General features: G+C 41.4%; 1 protein-coding gene and 1 pseudogene across 4 annotated transcripts in view; both read right to left on the bottom strand.

The window, feature by feature from the left end:
* Nucleotides 1-20751, bottom strand: part of USP6NL (USP6 N-terminal like) — a 149231-nt gene that overhangs the window by 82304 nt on the left and 46176 nt on the right. The window lies entirely within an intron of this gene.
* On the bottom strand, nt 7137-9598 carry LOC308613860 (polyadenylate-binding protein 4-like; annotated as a pseudogene). The gene has a single exon. The product of its transcript is annotated as a polyadenylate-binding protein 4-like (transcript).

Genomic DNA, 20751 nt, shown 5'->3' with positions numbered 1-20751 from the left:
GGCCAGTTAGGAACCGGGCCGCACAGCAGGAGGTGAGCGGCCGGCAAGCAAGGGAAGCTTCACCTGCTGCCCCCCGTGGCTCACATTACTGCCTGAACCATCCCCCACCCCCCACCCCGCCCCGCACTCGGCCGGGGAAAAATTCTCCTCCACGAAACACTATAAACTTGCGTTTATAACTTTTCTGAAATGCTTTTAAAGCCCTTTAGAGGGTATTTTTTTCATTTAAACTCATATCTTCCTTATGACACTGATCTTGCCAACTGCATTTTTGCCAACTGCAGTCCTTTTCTAGAACATAACTTTAATAAACTTGCTGACAAATAGATTACATTGTAATCTGTTGTGAATGGCAATAGATCACTGTGAATGGCAAGTTACTTTAACTGACTTCTTTTTTTTTTTTTTTGCGGTACGCGGGCCTCTCACTGTTGTGGCCTCTCCCGTTGCAGAGCACAGGCTCCGGACGCGCAGGCTCAGCGGCCATGGCTCACGGGCCCAGCCTCTCTGCGGCATGTGGGATCTTCCCGGACCGGGGCACGAACCTGTGTCCCCTGCATCGGCAGGCGGACTCTCAACCACTGCGCCACCAGGGAAGCCCTGACCATTTTTAATACAACCAATTTAATGGGTTCTTTGGTTTCCAATAAACCCATCAATGCTTTGACAACTTCACAGACTCACTAGTGCAAAGCTCTTTGCAAGTATTGAGGAACACAGAATATTGAAACACAGTATCTGCCCTCAAGATGTTTACAACCCTGTAAATGAATAAAAGTATCCTTACCCTAAGAGATGTGTTCCGCAGCAAGGAAGCAAGGCAAAAGTAACAATCCTTAAAGTGCATCACACCCTCTACAGGGGACAACATCGTTACTACACAACTTAAACTGTTTCTAACTAGACCAGAAAACTACATAGCATTTAATGAACTAATTCTAAGAGGTGATGATCTAAAGATAGAACAGAGTTTTGGTGAGATCATTCTTCTGTTTACTTCAATATTATAAATGAGAGCCGATGTGGATTTTTCTTCTAGGAGATGCCTTCAGTTTGACTTATGTTCCTCGAGAAATCTAAGCACATCTAGAAATCAGAAGCTCAAACTGCTTGGCACTAGAAAAGCCAACAGAAACCAAAGTTAATTGCCTACTTCCCTTCAAACCCTATCAAGCACCATAAATCTTGTGGGAAATGTGGTTATCTTTATTTATAATATGCTTTAGAAAAGGCCTTCCTACTGAATTATGTCTGGAATGTGTGTATATACGTAAACACTCACAAAAACCCTAGCTTTCCTAAAATCTACAGTCAGTAATTTCACAAAAGTCTTAATAAATTAAAGTGAAATCAATATTGTTTCACAAATTAGTCCATATACCAGTAATTTTACCCCATTTTTAAAATCCAATTCAACAGAATTCTTAGTAACTTCTCTACCACTTATTATTGATGTAAACTTGGGCCACAACCTGTGTGAGCTTCAGTCTCCTTACCTGTACAAGAGATACACGGTGATAAGAACAAGCGCTTAGCTAACATTTACTAAATGTCTACAACGTGTCAGGTACTGCTCTAAGCTGAGCATAATGTTCTAGGCATATATTCTCAAGCAATGATCATATGTAAACTCGAACAACCCTACGGTGTAGTCACTATTATTATCACCAAATTACAGGTGAGGAAAACAAAGGCATTCAGAAATGTCCAAAGGTCTCACAGCCAAGTGCCAGAGCCCAGACTGTCGAGAATCCAGAAGCCATAATCTAAATTAAGATACAGCTGCCTAAAAATTGTAAAAATCTCCTGTGCAACCTGTAGAATTCTTGCAAACATCCCATTTAATCAGGCTCATAAAAGCATTCCAGAACTTTTAAGTGCCATATAAACATAAGACACAATTATGAATAAAGTCTTTAAGACAAGATTGAAAAATTGATTGTGTAGGTACCTAAGTAAAAATCAAAATTAAAAAGAAAAGTTAAAGGGATTAAAGGGAACATCAAAGTGTATCCAGCTCAACCTCCCCCAAATGATGACCTTCCCTCTATAACATTCTTAATAAGTGGTTACTAAATGCAGTGACCTTCAATGCTTCCAGAGATGAAATCTCACAAGCTCACAAGTCATCCCATTCCATCTTAAAATGTTCTAATTATTATTAGAAATGTCTTCCTTTTAGTTCTAAACAAAATTGGGCTTTTGCACATGACAACCCATAAATACAAATCACTGATATATTCACACTGCACACATGACATTTTATTAAAGTCCCCTTTGAAATGTGACACCGAAATCCAACATGACAGCCCAGAAAAAGTCTGAGGTAAGGAGGACAACAGCTCTATTACTGCCCTTGATCTGCAACCAAACCAGGCTGGCAAGTCAACGTAATGGGCTCCAGTTTAGCATATAGGTAACATCTCTCAACCTTCTCTTAGGAGCTGTCTCAATTGCAATGTAGAGGTTGACATTTTATCTTTTTTTAGTCAAGCTTTTTTTCATTTTGGTCCACTATTCTAGCCTGTAAGATCTTTGTAAATCTCCATTTCATAATCGTATAAGCTCTGTCAACTCTGTACCCTCCTCCTTCCATCATAAATCCAATGATTATAACTGAATTTTTATTCTAGCCACCAAAAAGCTGTTGAATAAGCTAAGACCCTAGCACACACTGGCAAAGACCTTCACTCTGATATAAATAAATTACTTTCAACATGATCCATCAATCATTATAAAATCCTTACATGACCAATTACTTCTAGTCTATGGTGGCATCATAGAAGACTTTATCACATACCTTTCTAACACCCAAATAAAACCTATCTCTAACATTTCCTTAGGTGGTCTATTCAGTGACAACAGCAAAGAAGGAGATTGCATTAATTTATTCTTATTATACCCAGAAAAGCTCCTAAAGATCGCTTCCTTTTTTTTTTTTTTTTTTTTTTTTTTTGCTGTACGCGGGCCTCTCACTGCTGTGGCCTCTCCCGTTGCAGAGCACAGGCCCCGGACACACAGGCTCCACGGCCATGGCTCGCGGGCCCAGCCGCTGCGCGGCATGCGGGATCCTCCGGGATAGGGGCACGAACCCGTGTCCCCTGCATCGGCAGGCGGACTCCCAACCACTGCGCCACCAGGGAAGCCCAGATCGCTTCCTTTTAAATGCATTCATAAGCCATTATTTAATAAAATCAAGCTAGAATTCTGATTCAAATTATCATGAAACTCAATCATTTCTAATTACCAGAGTCTCACCTTGCTCCTCTCTGAGTCCATTCTTCAGGTACTTTCTCCATGTTTAATTACCCTTACAAGACTGTTCACAATTACTACAAAACCGTCCAAGACTATATTACTCGACTTATCCTAAAGACCTGACTTAAAGGGTGTTACCACCTTCTAACCTACATTGGGCTTCAATTACGTCTCATTTCTGTCCATTCCCTTATCTGTTTGAAGATAATTTTGCTTTGACAAAACAGAAAAGCAGTTGGATGCAAAAGAGTCTGGGACTCAGATGCTCTCTCTCTCTCTCACGTTTACACAACATGACCTGCCCTGAACAGCAAGCCTATCTGGTCATTAGTGACCTTCAGGTACCAAATTATGCTTCTTAAGATGTTTTTGACATGCTCCACACTATTCACAGATGTCAATTCATTTGCGCTTGATCCTTCCTGACATTGGTTTTGTAAGTACCTACTACTCTTTTCATTCATTATTGGTTACAAATCTTTTCTTCTACCTTTCATTCAAGCCCTTGAACTCAAAGAGCACCTTTAAGCAGCTACTTCATTTTGTGTAAATTCCTTTATCTTTTCTTTCTCATTAGAATCAGTAGCCACTGTAGATTTTTCTTTTATTGATTCAGGTCTCCTTTTAGAGTCTGTGAAGATAAGCAAGCCCACCTTCACACTAATATTTTTCTAAATCACTTTCCTAAAGATAATCATATATCATAACTGGTTACTGAACTTTCTTCCTTAGAACTTGACAGATTCTAAGAAGTTACCATCACTTCTACATTACCAACAAACACCCCCTCATTAGTTTGAATTAGCCCTGAAAAGCAGTTCCCTTCATTGTTCTTATAACATCCTAAAATATATACTTACCAGTAAGAATACAAGATGGATTTATTTATATTTGAATAAGCACTGTTGTCAAGCTTAAATTCTTGGTGAAAGAAGATGGTTACAAATGATAGCAAAGTCTCATAGTCTAAATGATTCAATGGGGAAAAGACAGTCTTTTCAATAAATGGTGCTGAAATAACTAGGTATCTATATGGGGAGAAATTAATAAACTTTGGCCCTTACCTCGAACAGTACACAAAAATTAACTTGAAATAAATCACAGATCTATATGTACGGCAAAAACTATGGGACTTCTAGAAGAAAACACAGGAGAAAATCTTTGTGACACTGGGTTAGACAAACATTTCTTTTAACTAAAATAAGCACAAACTATAAAAGAAATATTTATAAAATAGATCTCATTAAAATTAAAATAGAGCATCAAAGCTAAAAACTCAACTTCAAGAAATACAGTTAAGAAAACGAAATGCAAGCCACAGATAGCGAAAATATTTGTAAAATATCTGCCAAAGAGCTTGTGCCCAGAATATAAAAAGAATTCTTACAATTAAATAAGAAGATAAACAGCACGTTTTTTAAATGGGCAAAAGATTTGAGACACTTAAAATACCAAGCACATATCTTAACAAAGAAGATATTCGAAGGGCCAATAAGCATATAAAAAGATGCTCAACATCACTAGTTATCAGAGAAATGCAAATTAAAATCACACTGAGATCCACAACAGCTAAAGCTAAACAGATGAACAATACCAAGTTCTCAGAGGGTGTGGAGCACCGAGAGCCCTCACACAGGGCTAGTGAGAAGACAGAATGGTACAGCTCCATTAGAAAAGAGTGGAAGTAGCTTATCCCATATGACCCAGTCATCCAATTCCTAGTTATTTACCCAAAAGGTATTTACCCAAAACAAAAGCATAGTCATAAAAACTTTTATGTGAATGTTCATACAAGTGTTATTCGTAATAGCCAATGATGAGAAACAACCCAAATGTCCATAAGTTGGTGAATGGATAAACAAATTGTGGTTAATCTCTACTTTGGAATACTACTAAACTGTCGGCAAAGAATGTCCTGATTTATCAGTAAATGAAGGATGTTGCGGCCATCAAGCCATCAGCCACTGCAGCAGCCCCCAACTGTGCACCCTGAGGGAATTCAGGATGGAGAAAAACAGGACACTGGCCCTAGCTAGTTAAGGTGCATATCAAAGGAATGACTTCGATAAGCCCAGACTGGCTAGAGGTGCTTGTTTTTTCTTTAATTAGCAGAAATCTTTTGATGTTCAACTACCTGGTTTGCTTCAAAACTCCTACATATCCTGGCTCCTCACTTACCTCTTCGGAAGAGTGCCTCAGAGCGACCTGAGAGCCTGTCTTCCGGGCTGAAGTCCTCAGTATGTCCACTGAATAAAACATAGTTCTCCACTTTTAGGCTGTGCAATTTTTTTCAGTCGACAAAATGATACAAAGGAACACATTACTAATACATGCAATAACATGAACAAAAGGAAGTCAAACCAAAACACTTCATAGTGTACAACTCCATTTACATGAAATTCTAGAAAACACAAAACTATAGTGACAGAAAGCAGATTAGTGGCTGCTTGAGGCTGGTGGCCAAGGCAGAGAAACACAAGAAAATAAGAATTTTTAGGATTCTTGATGGAACTTTTCTATATCAGGATATGGTTGGCTATGTGACTATATATAATTACGAAAATTCATCAAGCTATGCTGCAAATGGATTCATTACACTGTATGGAAACAATACCTCAATAAATCTGAAAAAAAGATTTCATCATCTCACATTTTTAACCATCACTAATCACTTTAAATTTTATCTTTATTACACTGTAACTTCTTTCTGTCTTTTGGAGAACCTCTAAATTCATGCCCCAATTTGTTACTTCTAGGCTGTTATAAAACTCAAGTAACTAAATTTATGTGAACAGTACGAAAAATAATCACCAACAAGCTCTGAGTGAGGGCCTGAGCCCTCTCTAAACAGCATACACGAGTTTAATGCACTGACTTCATGGCATCTACTTGGGAAGTTATTAGCTTCCTTCAAGGCTTTAACTGACAGCCCATAAAGTAACCTCTAAATAAAGTAAAGGATCATTATAATAAGAACAATGATAGCAGTTGACACTAATCATGCCCCCTGGGCCAGGTATCACACAGATCAGCCGCAGCTATTTATCCCACTCTCCACCATTTGCAAGCAATACTCCAACCCACGCAGGCCTTCTTTCAGTTCCTAGTAACCCCGCCACCACCCCACCTCTGTTTTTTGCGTCAGGACCATCGAACTCCAGCCGGAGCTCTCCTCTCTATGCTGACTGGCTGACTCCCGCCACTCTTCCCCTGTCAACCTAAGAGCTACCCGTTCAGGGAGCGCTCCCTTCAGTGGTTCTCTTATGGTGCCTTGATATCTTCCTTGACAGAAAGTACCACAACTGTAAATTATTTGTTTGTTTGCTTTCTGTCTTCTCCACTGGACCCAGAGGTCAGTCCATGTCATTTTATTTTCCACTGTAAACCAGTGGTGATACAGTACCTGACACCAAACTGATGCTCACTAAACTTACTGAATGACTAACAGAATGAACGAGAACTTCCTAATTTAATCCTAATCAAAACCCTAGTGACATAGGAACCACTGCAGACTTAGTGAGGGTGACACTGGCCATTACACAGCCATGAGGTGGTGGTGCCACAAATCACACCCAGGCCTCTCAGTCTCCAAATCTTGGGCATCTAACTGTGTGTTAACATCTGTACGTAGTTCTATAATGGATTGTTTAGGTCTATTCATCTAGTCTTAAGCTATTGGTCAGCTCCTATCACAAACTCAAGGACTGTTCAGATTACTTCCCTGGAATTTTGTTTGATCAAATATTCTTTGAAATAAGTGGGCCAGCTCAATTGTTTTTTTTGTTTGTTTGTTTGTTTTATGGAGATTTTTTCTTTATTGAGAAACTTAAGACTTGGGTACATCAAATAAAACCAGTTTCTGGGGGGAAAAAATCAAAACTCACAATAGAAAAAAAAAGTTAACACTGTTTGGGCCATATCAGAACCCAGAGAATATATTCTTTTAATTGAAAAATTCTAGGTGCTTCATAATTGACCTTTTGATACAAAATGACCTATTAAATTTGCAGTTAGTGGTTCTTGGTGTTGAGGTCCACAGGACAAGCTAGGACGTCTTCAAACCTTGAGCTGAATTCCATGAGGGTTTATTTGGCTTGTGAATCGGTTTGTCCTTGTCTAAGAGGTAGCAGCAGCAACAGCGCCCACCTTCTGGGCAGCTTCTTTCTTGGCATGATGAGCCTGCAGGACCGCCACAGCTTCATCCACCTTGGAGCGGAGAGACTCGGGGGACTCCAGCATGTGCAGCAGCTCCGAGTTGTCAATCTCCAGCAGCATCCCCGTAATCTTCCCAGCCAGGTTTGAGTGCATCGTCTGGATGAGCGGGAACAAACGTTCACCCAGCATCTGTTTCTGTTCCTGCGGGGGTGCTGCGGCCAGCATGGAGGCGGTCAGCGGCTCCTGCCCCTGCACGTGGACCACAGGCTGGGGTGCCTGCAGGAGCTGGATGGCGGGGTGAGGGCTGCGGACACTGGAGGCGTACTTGTAAGGTGCAACAGCCCGAGGAGCAGCGGCAGCAACAGCGGCACGAGGCGCTAGGCTCTGCACAGCTGTGGGAACACCTCCAGACTGGCAGCTGTCAGTCAGCCCTTGCTGGGCGGCACCAGCCCCACCAAAGTCCATAGCCAAGCGGTCCGGGCACTCAGACCCGACTCTCTGAGCGGTAGTAGGGAGGCCACGAGAGGCCGGAGCATTACCAGTTGGAGCCAGATGGCAAAGAGCTGGACGAGGCCCAGACTGGCATATAGCACTTGGCATTCCTTGGAAGCCTTGAGGTCTCCCACCTTGCTGCCAGCGTGGATTAGGCCTCATCTGTGCTAACTGGTTAGGTGTGTAATATGGAGGTCTTCCCTGAGCCTGTGGAACTGCTGGCACAAAGTAGCCCCCAGCTGCAGGCTGGAACTGATTTAAGATGGCATTGGCGGGGAGCGCTCTCATCCCGGCCACCCGCTGCATATATTGGTTGGTCAGGTGAGCCTCTCTCTTCTTTTCTCTGGGCCAGGGCGACATACAGTGGCTTGGAGCCCACGATGCGTCCGTTCATCTCCGTGACTGCTTTGGTTGCCTCTTCAGGGGATGAAAAGCAGACAAAGCCAAACCCTTTGCTTCTCCCATCCTCCAGCATCACCTTAGCACTGGTGATTGACCCAAAAGGAGAAAACTCCTTCCTTAACTTCTCATCATCAATGGTGTCATCCAAGTTCTTAATGTAGAGGTTCACCCCCTGATACCGACTAATTCTCTCCTGTTTCAGCTGTTCAAATTTTCGCTTTAACTCGGCCTGCCGTTCCACTTTCTTCTGTGCACGGCCGACGAAAATGACTTGCCCACTGATTTCTTTTCCATTCATCTCCTCCACGGCCTTATTGGCATCCTTGTGTTTTTCGTAACTCACAAAGCCAAAGCCTTTGGATTTCCCACTGGGATCTCTCATCACCTTGACACTTAGAGTCTTACCAAACTGGCTGAATAGCTCTTTCAGACTCTCATCATCCACCTCTTCCCCGAAGTTTTTGATATAAACATTGGTAAATTCCTTAGCTTTGGCTCCAAGCTCAGCTTCCTGCTCTTTTCGAGACTTGAATCTGCCCACAAACACTTTGCGGTCATTGAGGAGCATGCCATTCATCTTCTCGATGGCCTTGTCGGCAGCCTCCTGGGTCTCGAAGTGGACAAAGGCATAATAACCCTTAGAGCCGTTCTCATCACACACCACCTTGCAGGACAGAATGTTTCCAAAAGCAGAAAAAGTATCATAAAGTGCCTTGTTATCTATAGATTTGTCCAGGTTCTTGATGAAGACATTTCCCACGCCAGATTTTCTCAAAGAGGGATCCCTCTGAGACCACATGATTCGGATTGGCTTTCCCTTAATCACATCAAAGTTCATGGTATCCAAGGCCCGCTCAGCGTCAGCCGGCTGCTGGAAGTTGACGTAGGCATAACCCAGGGAGCGGCGGGTGATCATGTCGCGGCAGACCCGGATGGACAGCACAGGCCCCGCAGGACTGAACTTTTCGTACAGCATGGCCTCGGTGACGTCCGAGTGCAGGTCACCCACGTACAGGGAGGCCATGGGGTAGCTGCTGGCCGCAGCGTTCATCTCCCCAGCCCACAGTACTCCGAGCCCGGCCAGGAGGACTTCTTAGGGGGGGCCACACAGGACAAAAGGGGCTCCGCTCCGAGCCGCGGCCCACAGGTGGCAGTGAAGCTCAGAGAAGCTGGAGTCGGCTCCGAGGGCCGGAGAGGAGTGCGGGGACGACTCGGACGAGACTGCCCAACCACAGACAAAAGGCTCTCAAAAACAATATGGCCCTCCCTGGGAGTTTGTTAATTTGCAGCTGTCCTGGTCTGGAAGCTCCCAATTTCAAAAAATGAAAACAGGGACTGTCCTCCAAATTACAAAAATTCTTCCCGAGGCAACCCAGTGGTGCCCACGGCGGCCTCCGGAACGTGCGTTTCTCTATAAATATAGGCCTCAGGCTTCCGGCGGTTTAAGATTACAGCAACCCGGGGAAGAGGGAAACCAAATATTTGTCGGTGCCGACTCGGCAAGCCCCGCGCGGCAGGAGCGCTCAACCGCCTCCCACGCCGGGCCGGTGAAGGGCAGCGCGGACACGTGGAACGCGGAGGCCGGCGCGCGTGGGGCGAGGGCGGCGGGCGCGGGGCTGCCACGCGGCGCGGCCGAGCGGCGGGCTGAGGCGCGTGGACGCGGGCGCGCGAGCGGCTCACCACCGGACCGACGGACGGGGACCAACGAACGCCCAGGTGCGGCGACGGCGGCGACGGCGGCGGGCAGGCCGGAAGCGTGCAAGAGTGACTTCCCCGCGGGTTCTCCGAGGAGGATTCGCTCTTTTTTTTCTTTATTTATTTCTTTCTTTTTTTAAGATTTTAAAGCGTTTTCGGGTTTTTTTTTTAAATCTTTTTCTTTTTTTCCCCTTCAGGCTGCTAGGCCCGAAAGCTGCGGAGAGACGGGCCAGCTCAATTGTTGAGCAGAAATATTTACGAGACCTGATGGTACTTCCTGGAACAGGCTTTAATTGGGTACAACTAAATTTATAGTACATTCCCAACAACAGGTGCATATTTTCACTGAAGTAAACGATACAGTATTTATACATTCACCCTATTAACCGCAGAGCTTGCTGTCTCACGGCTCTTACACACGACCAGCTCTCACCCTACCGTACTTCCTGCCAAGACTAAACAACAAAATGCCAGCCATCGTAAGCAAAAGGCTTGAATATGCCTAGAGGCGTGGCATATACACACCAATTAAGACAAAACAAAGGTTATATTCAGCAATGTGAGACTTACTACAATAATTCTATTCATCAGGAAAAAAAAAAAAAAAGCCAGAAAAAGAACAGCAGAATAAAAGGGTTCTGAATGACAGTGAACTTGAACAAGTGAGTCATTCTTAAGTGTATACCTCAGAACTGTGAACAGATACTACCGTAAGTCCTAAGATGCTAATTATAATCTCTGTCAAAATAAGGAAATAATGTTGCTTTATGTTGAATTCCTGTTTTCAATGGGGTTAGAGTTTTGCCACCTACATTAGAACCGTACATGGTTTTAAGACTAGTTCCTGAAATACCATCTATGGAGAGGGGCAGGCAGGGAGTATACAATGGAATATATGAGGATACAATAGCAACCACAGGTTTGGTAAAGTTTGGTAATATCCTTTAGGGTGGGAATACGATACAGAAATTCTTTTATGTTGGTGTAATACAATTCACATTATGCAGAGAATTCATTCACACCACGAGGAAGCATGCCGATTAAACATACTCTTAACTTTAAGTAATGAAACATTTTTTTTTCTTTCAAGAAACGCGGGCTTCCCTGGTGGCGCAGTGGTTGAGAATCTGCCTGCTAATGCAGGGGACACGGGTTCGGGCCCTGGTCTGGGAGGATCCCACATGCCGCGGAGCAACTAGGCCCGTGAGCCACGACTACTGAGCCTGCGCGTCTGGAGCCTGTGCTCCGCAACAAGAGGCCGCGATAGTGAGAGGCCCGCGCACCGCGATGAAGAGTGGCCCCCGCTTGCCACAACTAGAGAAAGCCCTCACACAGAAATGAAGACGCAACACAGCAAAAATAAATTAATTAATTAAAAAAAAAAAAAAACTCCTACCCCCAACATCTTCTTTAAAAAAAAAAAGAAACGCTTCCTAATTTACCTATTTCCACCAATAGCATCACCATGCCAGACCCTAAGTTCAAAAGCTTAGAGTCATTTTTCACATATCTTTTTCTTTCACCCCTCTACATGTAATTTCTCACTCATTTCTGAATATTGTTTTTCAATCATTCCTTGCTTTTTTCATTTCCCCCACTACCACATTAGTCTACAACCATATTTTGTTCGTGGAATTATATTTGTTGAATGAAAAGAATACGCTGTTACAAGACAATGTCCAGTAATTCCCAGGTATGGTCTATTGGGATCATTTGGTAGGTATGTCATAAGTAACTTGCCAAGCATAACAACACCTGAATTCAAATCTCTCCCTGTAGTAACATTCCTCTGACTAACTTGGATTTCCATGTTTCCTTGTGCAGGAAATAAAGTGATGGCATTTGGGCAACTATGCCAGATATAACCGATAACCTGTCCACAAGACTACTCACTCAGGTGAATGTCTCATTATATATGTTACAATTATATAAAAGACTGAAAAACAACAACAAATTGATCATATTCAATATTTTTGAGCAAACTCATCTGGCTCTCAGTTTCATAGGTATAACCAACTGAAGACCTAGATTTTTTTATAATCCTTGCATAAAAGAAGGCAGCCTTGGGGGATCATAATTAGAGAATCTTAAAAGAATTCTAGTGCAACTCCATATCCTCAGAAGAACTTTTAACAGACTACTAAAGCTAAAGCATATAGCTCATTATCAATTATGGCTATCATTAATTATACATCACATTAAATTTGCTGAATAGTTTGTTGTCCTTCTACAGTAAACTTCCTGCATGCTGTCTTCATGCTCACTCAGCTCAGTTATTCATTCACAACTTCATTCAACATATTAGAGAGAAACTTGAAACCATCTGCTTGGTCAAAACTAGACAACTTCTTAGTAGTAGGAAAGATTAAGGAATAGTCACCAAAAAAGATATGTGGAGCCCAATAGTACAAAGCCAGCAAGTATGATACCCAATGTGATACAACAGCAATTAAAATTTGTTACCATTTTTAATACCTCTTTATGATATAACCATAGCAACTATGGATGGATGGTAAATCTACACATTTCTCTAAATATATTATACTTAGCAAAGGAAATTAAAGTGCTGTGAATAACACTCCACTTCAAATAAAACTTATGATTTTAAAAGCAAATTTTAAATTGACTTTCTGCCAATGTTAAATTGAAGTCACGGGGCTGAAAGTCTGACTACAGTGAATTTAAAAGAAAAGTGGAAGAGGAGAAATTGAAGACAGTGAGTACAGACAACTCCTTGGAGGAGATTTACTGCAAAAGGGAAGAGAGAAATGGAACAGCTGCCGACAAGAGGAGCGGAGTCAAATTAAGTACTGTTTCATCTGATGAGAGAAGTAACAGCACATGGTATAACGATGGGAATGATGCATTAGAGGAAGAAAACTGAGGACAAGAGAAAGAACAGAGAGCTGAGTGAGCAACGTTTATGAGCGTATGAGGAGAGAGAGCTTAGTGCACAGGAGGGGGCTAGCTTTACGTGGGAGCAGACGGCTCACGTGTGGCGGGAACCGGCAGAGTCCATGCGTTCAGCTGATGTGATGGAGGAACTGCCAGGGAGTCTGTTCGTCTGTGGAAGCAACATGCTTCAAGTTTCTCAGTTAAAAAAGGAGATGATAATCAGCTGAGAATTGATATGGTAAACAGATGCTGAAGGTTTGAGAAAGGCAGGGGAACTGAGAGTCACCGATACGAATGAAGTAGGAATAATATGGTATGACTGCCAGGCAGCATTAAAAGCCCACCTAAAGTCCATGATCAGGAATTTAAAGTACAGCTATTCAGAGGTGGTGTATTCTCCAGCCACAACCAGCTGCACAGGTGAAAGCAAAGTGGGTGTAAAGCTGGCTAGAGCCTATTGGGAAGAGGTCAGATCAGCCACCAAAACCACTCTGAAGCCCTGGACTCTTCTTCCCCTCTTCCCCTGCCACCCCCTCACCGCCCCCCCCCGCCCCTGCCTAAATTCCTCTTCTACAGGGATAAGCGCTAGAGCCCCTGTACAGAGGAACACCATCATCTCAGGGGCTCCTTTACCAACAGGGTTCCCTTGGGTCTCTCTCCTTGTCATCACTCCCTCTGACATCAAGTTCTCCCACGAGTGATCACATCCTTTCCCAAAATGATGAATCCTGTCTATGTCCCTCTACCCTGTACTACCTAGATGCTAAACTCCTATCCTGATTGCTTTCCGGATGTCTACACTGGGTATCTACAGGATAAATCCCAATGTATCTAAAACAACCCTTGACAGTCTGGTCCTCACCTGTGGTTGTGGAATTCCAAACACATCTCCTCAAACCACTGCCCATCCACGGACTCCATAATCAAGGCACACTGTATTTCTTCCCCAAACACACCCAGCCCTTTAACAACCCCACACCTCTAAGATTATCACATCTAATTCACCTCATTAACTTTATATAAACTGTAGCCACTTAATCCTAAACAAGTTGAAAGTTACAGCATACTGAAGTTATATATAAATACCTAAAGGACTCAAAAAGATCTACCCCCCTCAGCTACAAATATAGAGCAAATACAGTGAATTTCTTCTGGAATTCTTTTTTTAACAATGTCTAAATTCAAACAATGTCTAAATTCAAATTCTTTTTTAACAATGTCTAAATTCAAACAATATTTTGCTTAATATTGGGACATGTGTTGTAACTGTCTAGATGATATATTCAGGTCAACTACTAACATTATTTTTTTTTAACCTACTTCTGAAAAAAATCATGAAAAAGCAATACAAAAAAAACATGAAGTCAAACTTCATTACATACTTAGAATCATGACAGTACAGTTTTCAAAATATCTGAAATAAGAGGCTGCCAAATCCCCTAAGCTAAAGGTCCAAGTATGACAGTGTAACGAAGGATAAAGTCCCCCGAAGAAATAGATTTATGTGTGTGTGTACCTACAGGTACTGTATAGGCAGTATATATAGTACAATATACAAACTAGTTTTTCAGGGACTTTCTGAAGATTATAAATAAATCTGTAAATGCTTTAGGATTCTTTTTTAATTAATTAATTTTTTTTGGCCGTGTTGGGTCTTCGTTGCTGCACATGGGCTTTCTCTACTTGCGGTGAGCAGGGGCTACTCTTTGTTGCAGTGCACAGGCTTCTCATTGCGGTGGCTTCTCTTGTTGCGAAGCACAGGTTCTAGGCACACGGGCTTCAGTAGTTGCAGCACGTGGGCTCAGTAGTTGTAGTTCACGGGCTCTAGAGTGCAGGCTCAGTAGTTGTGGCGCACGTGCTTAGTTGCTCCGCGGCATGTGGGATCTTCCCAGACCAGGGCTCGAACCCGTGTCCCCTGCATTAGCAGGCGGATTCTTAACTACTGCACCATCAGGGAAGCCCCAGGATGTTTAAATTAAAGGAAACATTTACTGACCCAAATAATAACTTCTTATCTTAAAAACACATGATCATGGAAATTACTATTTCAAAAATATCATAAAAATAAGGATATGGCTGATTTAGTCCTTTTTTGAGTACAATAAAACAGCAACTTTAAGATCATTTTCCGCACCACTCAGGAATCCAACATCCAAAGTGAACACAACACAGTGTATTCCAAGCACCACAGTCAGATTTTCTATAGCTTAGAGAGTTAGGATCACGCTGGAGAAATACAAAGTCTCATTTTGACCTCAAGTATTAGAGTTTAATGTTTATGGAGCTACAAACATGCATATCACCTAAGTAACATTACACTACAATAATACACGGAAATACCATGCATTAAGCCCAAATCTACTTCGCTTTCTTAAACAATACAAAGTACAACCTAAATCTTAATCAAACATCTTATAATCACAGATATTGCAAACTGATTATGAAGAGAGATGACTGCTTCCAACTGGGTGGGGAGGGGAGCCCCTTCTCACTCCCGATCATGAACACCAGTTCCACCACCGACCAGCAATTTGATCTTAACCTCTCTCAGCCTCATTTCCAATAAGGGAAGACTGAGACACCACCATGACATGTAAGGTTGTTTGAAGGATTTAACGTTGAGTCTGTTGATATAAAGCAAGCAGTATTTGCACACGGCAAAAAGACTGAATGACAGACCTATAAAATATTAACAGAGATCCTTCCTGAGTAAGGAAATAACAGAGGATTTAAAAAAAATTTTCCCCTTGTGTGTTCTGTGTTGTTCAAGTTTTCCACACTAAGGATAATAATTCTATAAAAATAAAAGGAAAAAATAAACTGTTTTGTTATAAAAAAGTATAATACATTATGCAAATCTCAAATTTCACATTATCCTCCATAATAAGTCACTATTTGAATACTGTGGGCCAGATACATTACACAAATTTTCTCCACTTAATCTATGAATGTGTCAACTAGGCATTTATATAAAATATGTACTAATATTAAGCAAAATAAGCTTTTAAATGTAAGAAAACTGAGGATCAGGAAGGTCACTTAGCTAAGTACATGACAGAGCCAGGATTCAAACCCCAGCCTGATGTGTATGCACTACATACTATGTTACATGGGGTTAATTATTAACTTGTCAGCAAAGATAAGAATCATCTTACCATTAAGGAACAGAAAGAAAATCCAAATGCTCAGGGACTTTTTTCCTATATAACCCTGTCCTAAAACACCCTATCTCCTTTCCTTACTGCTGTAATAAGTTTCTCTAAAAGAGTGACACTGATGGGTTATCTGCTTTTTAAACATCCCTAGGTTTAGCAAACTTCCTGTATCAAGCCATCTCAAACAACTAAAACACAGCTGAAAACAAAGGTAAACAAAGAAGAAAAAAAGAGCTCTAAACAGTAAAAAAAAAAAAAAAAAAAAAAAGATGTTCAAATAGCAGTAAGCTAAAGTTCATGTACTTTACCCACAAAGTCTCTCAAAACCTTCATTCAGAACTAATTGATCCTGTTTTTATTCAGAACTATTTTTAGACACAATTAAACCAGGTTGCTGGTTGCTTCATTCCCAAGTCAAAGAAGATTACAGCAGAAATTAGAAATAGGAAGAACTGTTAGAGGCAGATACACTGATAATACACAAAAAGTACAGCCTGCCTAAGAAGTCAAAGTTTAAAAATTTATAAGGAAGTGTTAAAAATCATTTAATCTAAATCTATTGAGTATATTTAAGCAGTCCTGACTATCTCATTAGGACTTGAGTGACTAAGAAAAAATATTTAGTATACTATATGCATAAAAGGCAAAACAAGACGTTATGCAGTTTCATCCAGAATGGTTAAAATATAAAAGTATGTGCTTCAAACATCCAAAAAAATCACATTATACAATACTTCATTTCCTAATTGAACAGTTACTACAGGCTTGTAAACTATTCAAGCAATACAGATGTATATAAAGAAAAGTGAAATCTCCTCCTATATTCTCCCTTCCCAAACCCACTTCCCACTGTTAATGTTTTCAGTGTTTTTCAATAAAGTCTTTCTCTTCTGCATAGGCCAAAACAGATATAATCATACCACACACATACACACATGCACAAGAACACATACATATGTATCGGAGGGCGGGCAGTAGAACCATATTATGCATAATGTGCTGCTGTTTTTTATATATATATATATATAGTGTGTGTGTGTGTGTGTGTGTGTGTGAGAGAGAGAGAGAGAGAGAGAGAGAGAGAGAGAGATGCGGGCCTCTCACTGTTGTGGCCTCTCCTGTTGCGGACCACAGGCTCCGGACGCGCAGGCTCAGTGGCCATGGCTCATGGGCCCAGCCGCTCCGCGGCATGTGGGATCTTCCCAGACCGGGGCACGAACCCGTGTCCCCTGCATCGGCAGGCAGACTCTCAACCACTGCGCCACCAGGGAAGCCCTGCAGTTTTATATTTCATGGCTGTTTTCCAGGTCTATTTACATAAATCAAGCTTATTATTTTTACTGGCTGCCTGTACTGTACTCCACTGTATGGATATACCATGATGTATGAGCCTTTCTCCCACTGACAGACAGATAATTTCTAGTGGTTTGATATTATGTAAACAACACTACAGCGAAGATCTTTCTGCACATATGCAGGGACAGCATTTCTACAGAATAGAGTCACAGATTTGTACTGATGGGCCAGATGAAACACAACCTTTAATTCTGAAAAAGAATATCACATTGCCCATCAAAAAAAAAGTATACCAATTTGTTCTCTTACAATGTGTTAGTACCTCTTACATAACACAGGGCTTCAGGGTCTTAGGCACACATGACATTTCATATCTGCACTCTCCAACAAACTTTGCTAGTTGCCTATGCTATATTTCCACATCTTCCTTACTAAGAGAACCCCGTATCTTTTCAGCAAGAATGTTTCAAGTAAAAAACTACTTGCTTCCCAGGCCCCTTTGCAGCTGCTGATAGCACGTGACATAATTCTAGCTGACGGTTTAAGGAAAAGTTTTTGCTTCCCTTCTGCAGGTGACACTCATTCTGGATTTCCTCCTTTCCTTTTTCTTCCGGCCTGGCTCTTGCACCCAAGTATGGAGAAGCAGCAGTTATCTTGCCAATATGAGGACAAAGATTGTGTGTGACTGAGGAGAAAAATGAAAAGATCTGGGTTGCTCAAGGCATTTCTTGCCCACTGTACCTGCCATACTAGCCACCCTGGACTGTTCCAGCCATTCTGCCTGCTTTTAAATTACTTGCATCTAAACATAATTCTGACAATAGTTGTCTGATTATCAGTGACATTCAAAACCCTTTCATATGTTAATAGCCATTTGTACTTCTTCCGTAACTTGTCTGTTATATCTACTAAATGTCCATTTGGTTGTCTCTTGATCTGTAAACACAGAATTTTATAGAACACAACCATATGGGAACTAATTTCTCAGTGTCTCAGTTTTATTAGGCATTAGTAAATAAGTTTTGGAGAAATAAAAGTATTGGTCTTTTGGTAGTTTCCTGAAAAACTAGACATCTACTTATCATTCAATCCACCAATCATATTCTGGATATTTATCTCAGAGAAATGAAAACTTATGTCCACACACAAAAAAAACTGTATATGAATGCCCATAGCAGCTTTACTTGTGTTGGTCAAAATCTTGAAAAAATCCAAATATCCTTCAATGGGTAAATGGTTAAACAAACTCTGGTACATCCATACTATGGGATACTACTCAGCAATAAAAAGAAACAAATGATTGATATATGAAACAGTTTGCATAGACAGTGGCAGGGGGTGGGGAGCCAATCCCCCAAAGTAACATATTATTACATTTATATAATATTCTCAAAATGACCAAATTATAGAGACAAGAAACAAATTAGTGGTTGCAAGGGGTTAGAGAAGGGCAGGGAAGGTGAGGGGAGTAGGGTTGACTATAAAGGGGTAGCTTTGTCAGTGACAGAACAATTCTGTATCTTAATGGTGATGGTGGTTACAAGGATCCTACATATGTGGTAAAACTGCATAAACTACACACCACACACACACACACAAGTGCATATAAAACTGGTGAAATCGGAATAAAGTCTGTGGGTTGCATCAATGTCAGTATTTTGGTTTTGATATTCGACTATCATTCTGTAACATTTTACCATTGGAGGAAACTGGGTGAAAGGTACACGGGACCTCTCAGTACTATGTTTTGCAACTTCCTGGGAATCTGTAGTTATTTCAATTTTAGTATATGTGCTGCTGAAGCAAGCAATGTAATTGTTTCAAAACTTTAAAAGTATTTGGTCCTATTTTTGAAAACCCCATAATCAATAAACCCTTTCTCACTTTTCAATGTTCTCCCAGCAGAGTCTGGGTAACCTTTCAATTCCACTCCAAGCCCCTCATTTTCAGTCAAGGTTTCACATGACAGTCAGAATGCATGAGAAAGTCACCGCTTCTCCCACCCAATTCTGTACACAGACAACTCCTAGACGCTGAGAGTTCAGCCCATGGGACTCCAGGACTATCCAGTACAACCATTCCAAAAGTCTGTCTTTGATACTTTTTATTGTTCACTTTAAAGAAAGATAAGGGCTCTCACAATTATTTAAAATGTAAAGAAATATTTAAATGTTCTAAAGTAGTAATTTATTAGATTAGCCTAAATCACATTTTCAAAGTATAGCTTCTATATTGTATCAGATGTCTTCTGGGTAACTGCAGTGATGAAAACAGCAGATGTTCAGGTAACAGTCATTAAAAGTTCTCCATAACTAAGCAACATAATGACCTTTATTAATCACTGCATCTGGTGTCTGCCAAATGGGAGAGAAACAATACTTAAGCAGTCAATTTTTAAAGGGTAACAAGTTATCTGAATGAAGATATTGCAGCACTTCTAAATTACATTTAAATTATATCAAGACAGTGGTACAAACAGTTAATTCCAAGTAGCATTCTAAGCATAATAAGTCACTGTAAACCTAATTGTTCTCTAGAGAATGTTTATAGTATCTACTGGGGGCTTCCCTGGTGGCGCAGTGGTTGGGAATCCGCCTGCCAACACAGGGGACATGGGTTCAAGCCCTGGTCCGGGAAGATCTCACAAGCCGTGGAGCAACTAAACCCATGTGCCACAACTGCTGAAGCCCGCACGCCTGGAGCCCACGCTCTGCAACACGAGAAGCCACCGCAGTGAGAAGCCTGCTCACTGCAACAAAGAGTGGTCCCCGCTCGCCGCAACTAAAGAAAGCCTACGCGCAGCAATGAGGACCCAACATAGCCAAAAATAAATAAATACATAAATTTATTTTAAAAAAATCTACTGGGCAGTCTGTTTCAGTAATAAAATAATATAAAGTGAGAATTGAGTCCTCTCAATAATTAGGTAACTGATTAAGTATACCAATTACCTATTACCCATAGGTGTATTCATCACTTTGATGGTAAGCTACAGAGAAACAAATACCAGACAAGCTCACAAACCACTGCATTCTTCAGAATTCACTTTTCTCCAAAATGATAAATGAACTGTGGTCCTTGTCCTCAAGAAGCCCACACTGTAATGAAGCCACAGCACTTTGAAAAGTAACCAGAAGTACCATGTTATAGGGTAACAAGTAGTGATATATGCAGAGGGAGACTCTAAATCATTCCCAAGTAGAACCTGGTGCCTCTGTCCTACAGTTCCCAACTATCGCCCAGGCCACCTCCAAAAAACCCAAGACCACAACACAGAATAATGAATCGAAGTCTCTAAGATGTCTGAGTATCTCCAGTTACAATGCAAGACCATTTATGTATGAATTTTATTCACATTACTGGTTTTATAATATCCACTCTTTTCTCCTTCAACATAATACAA

This window comes from Mesoplodon bidens (genome assembly GCF_964165515.1).
Source record: "Mesoplodon bidens genome assembly, chromosome: 3".
NCBI classification, from domain to species: Eukaryota; Metazoa; Chordata; class Mammalia; order Artiodactyla; family Ziphiidae; genus Mesoplodon; species Mesoplodon bidens.
This window is presented reverse-complemented; position numbering and strand designations above follow the sequence as displayed.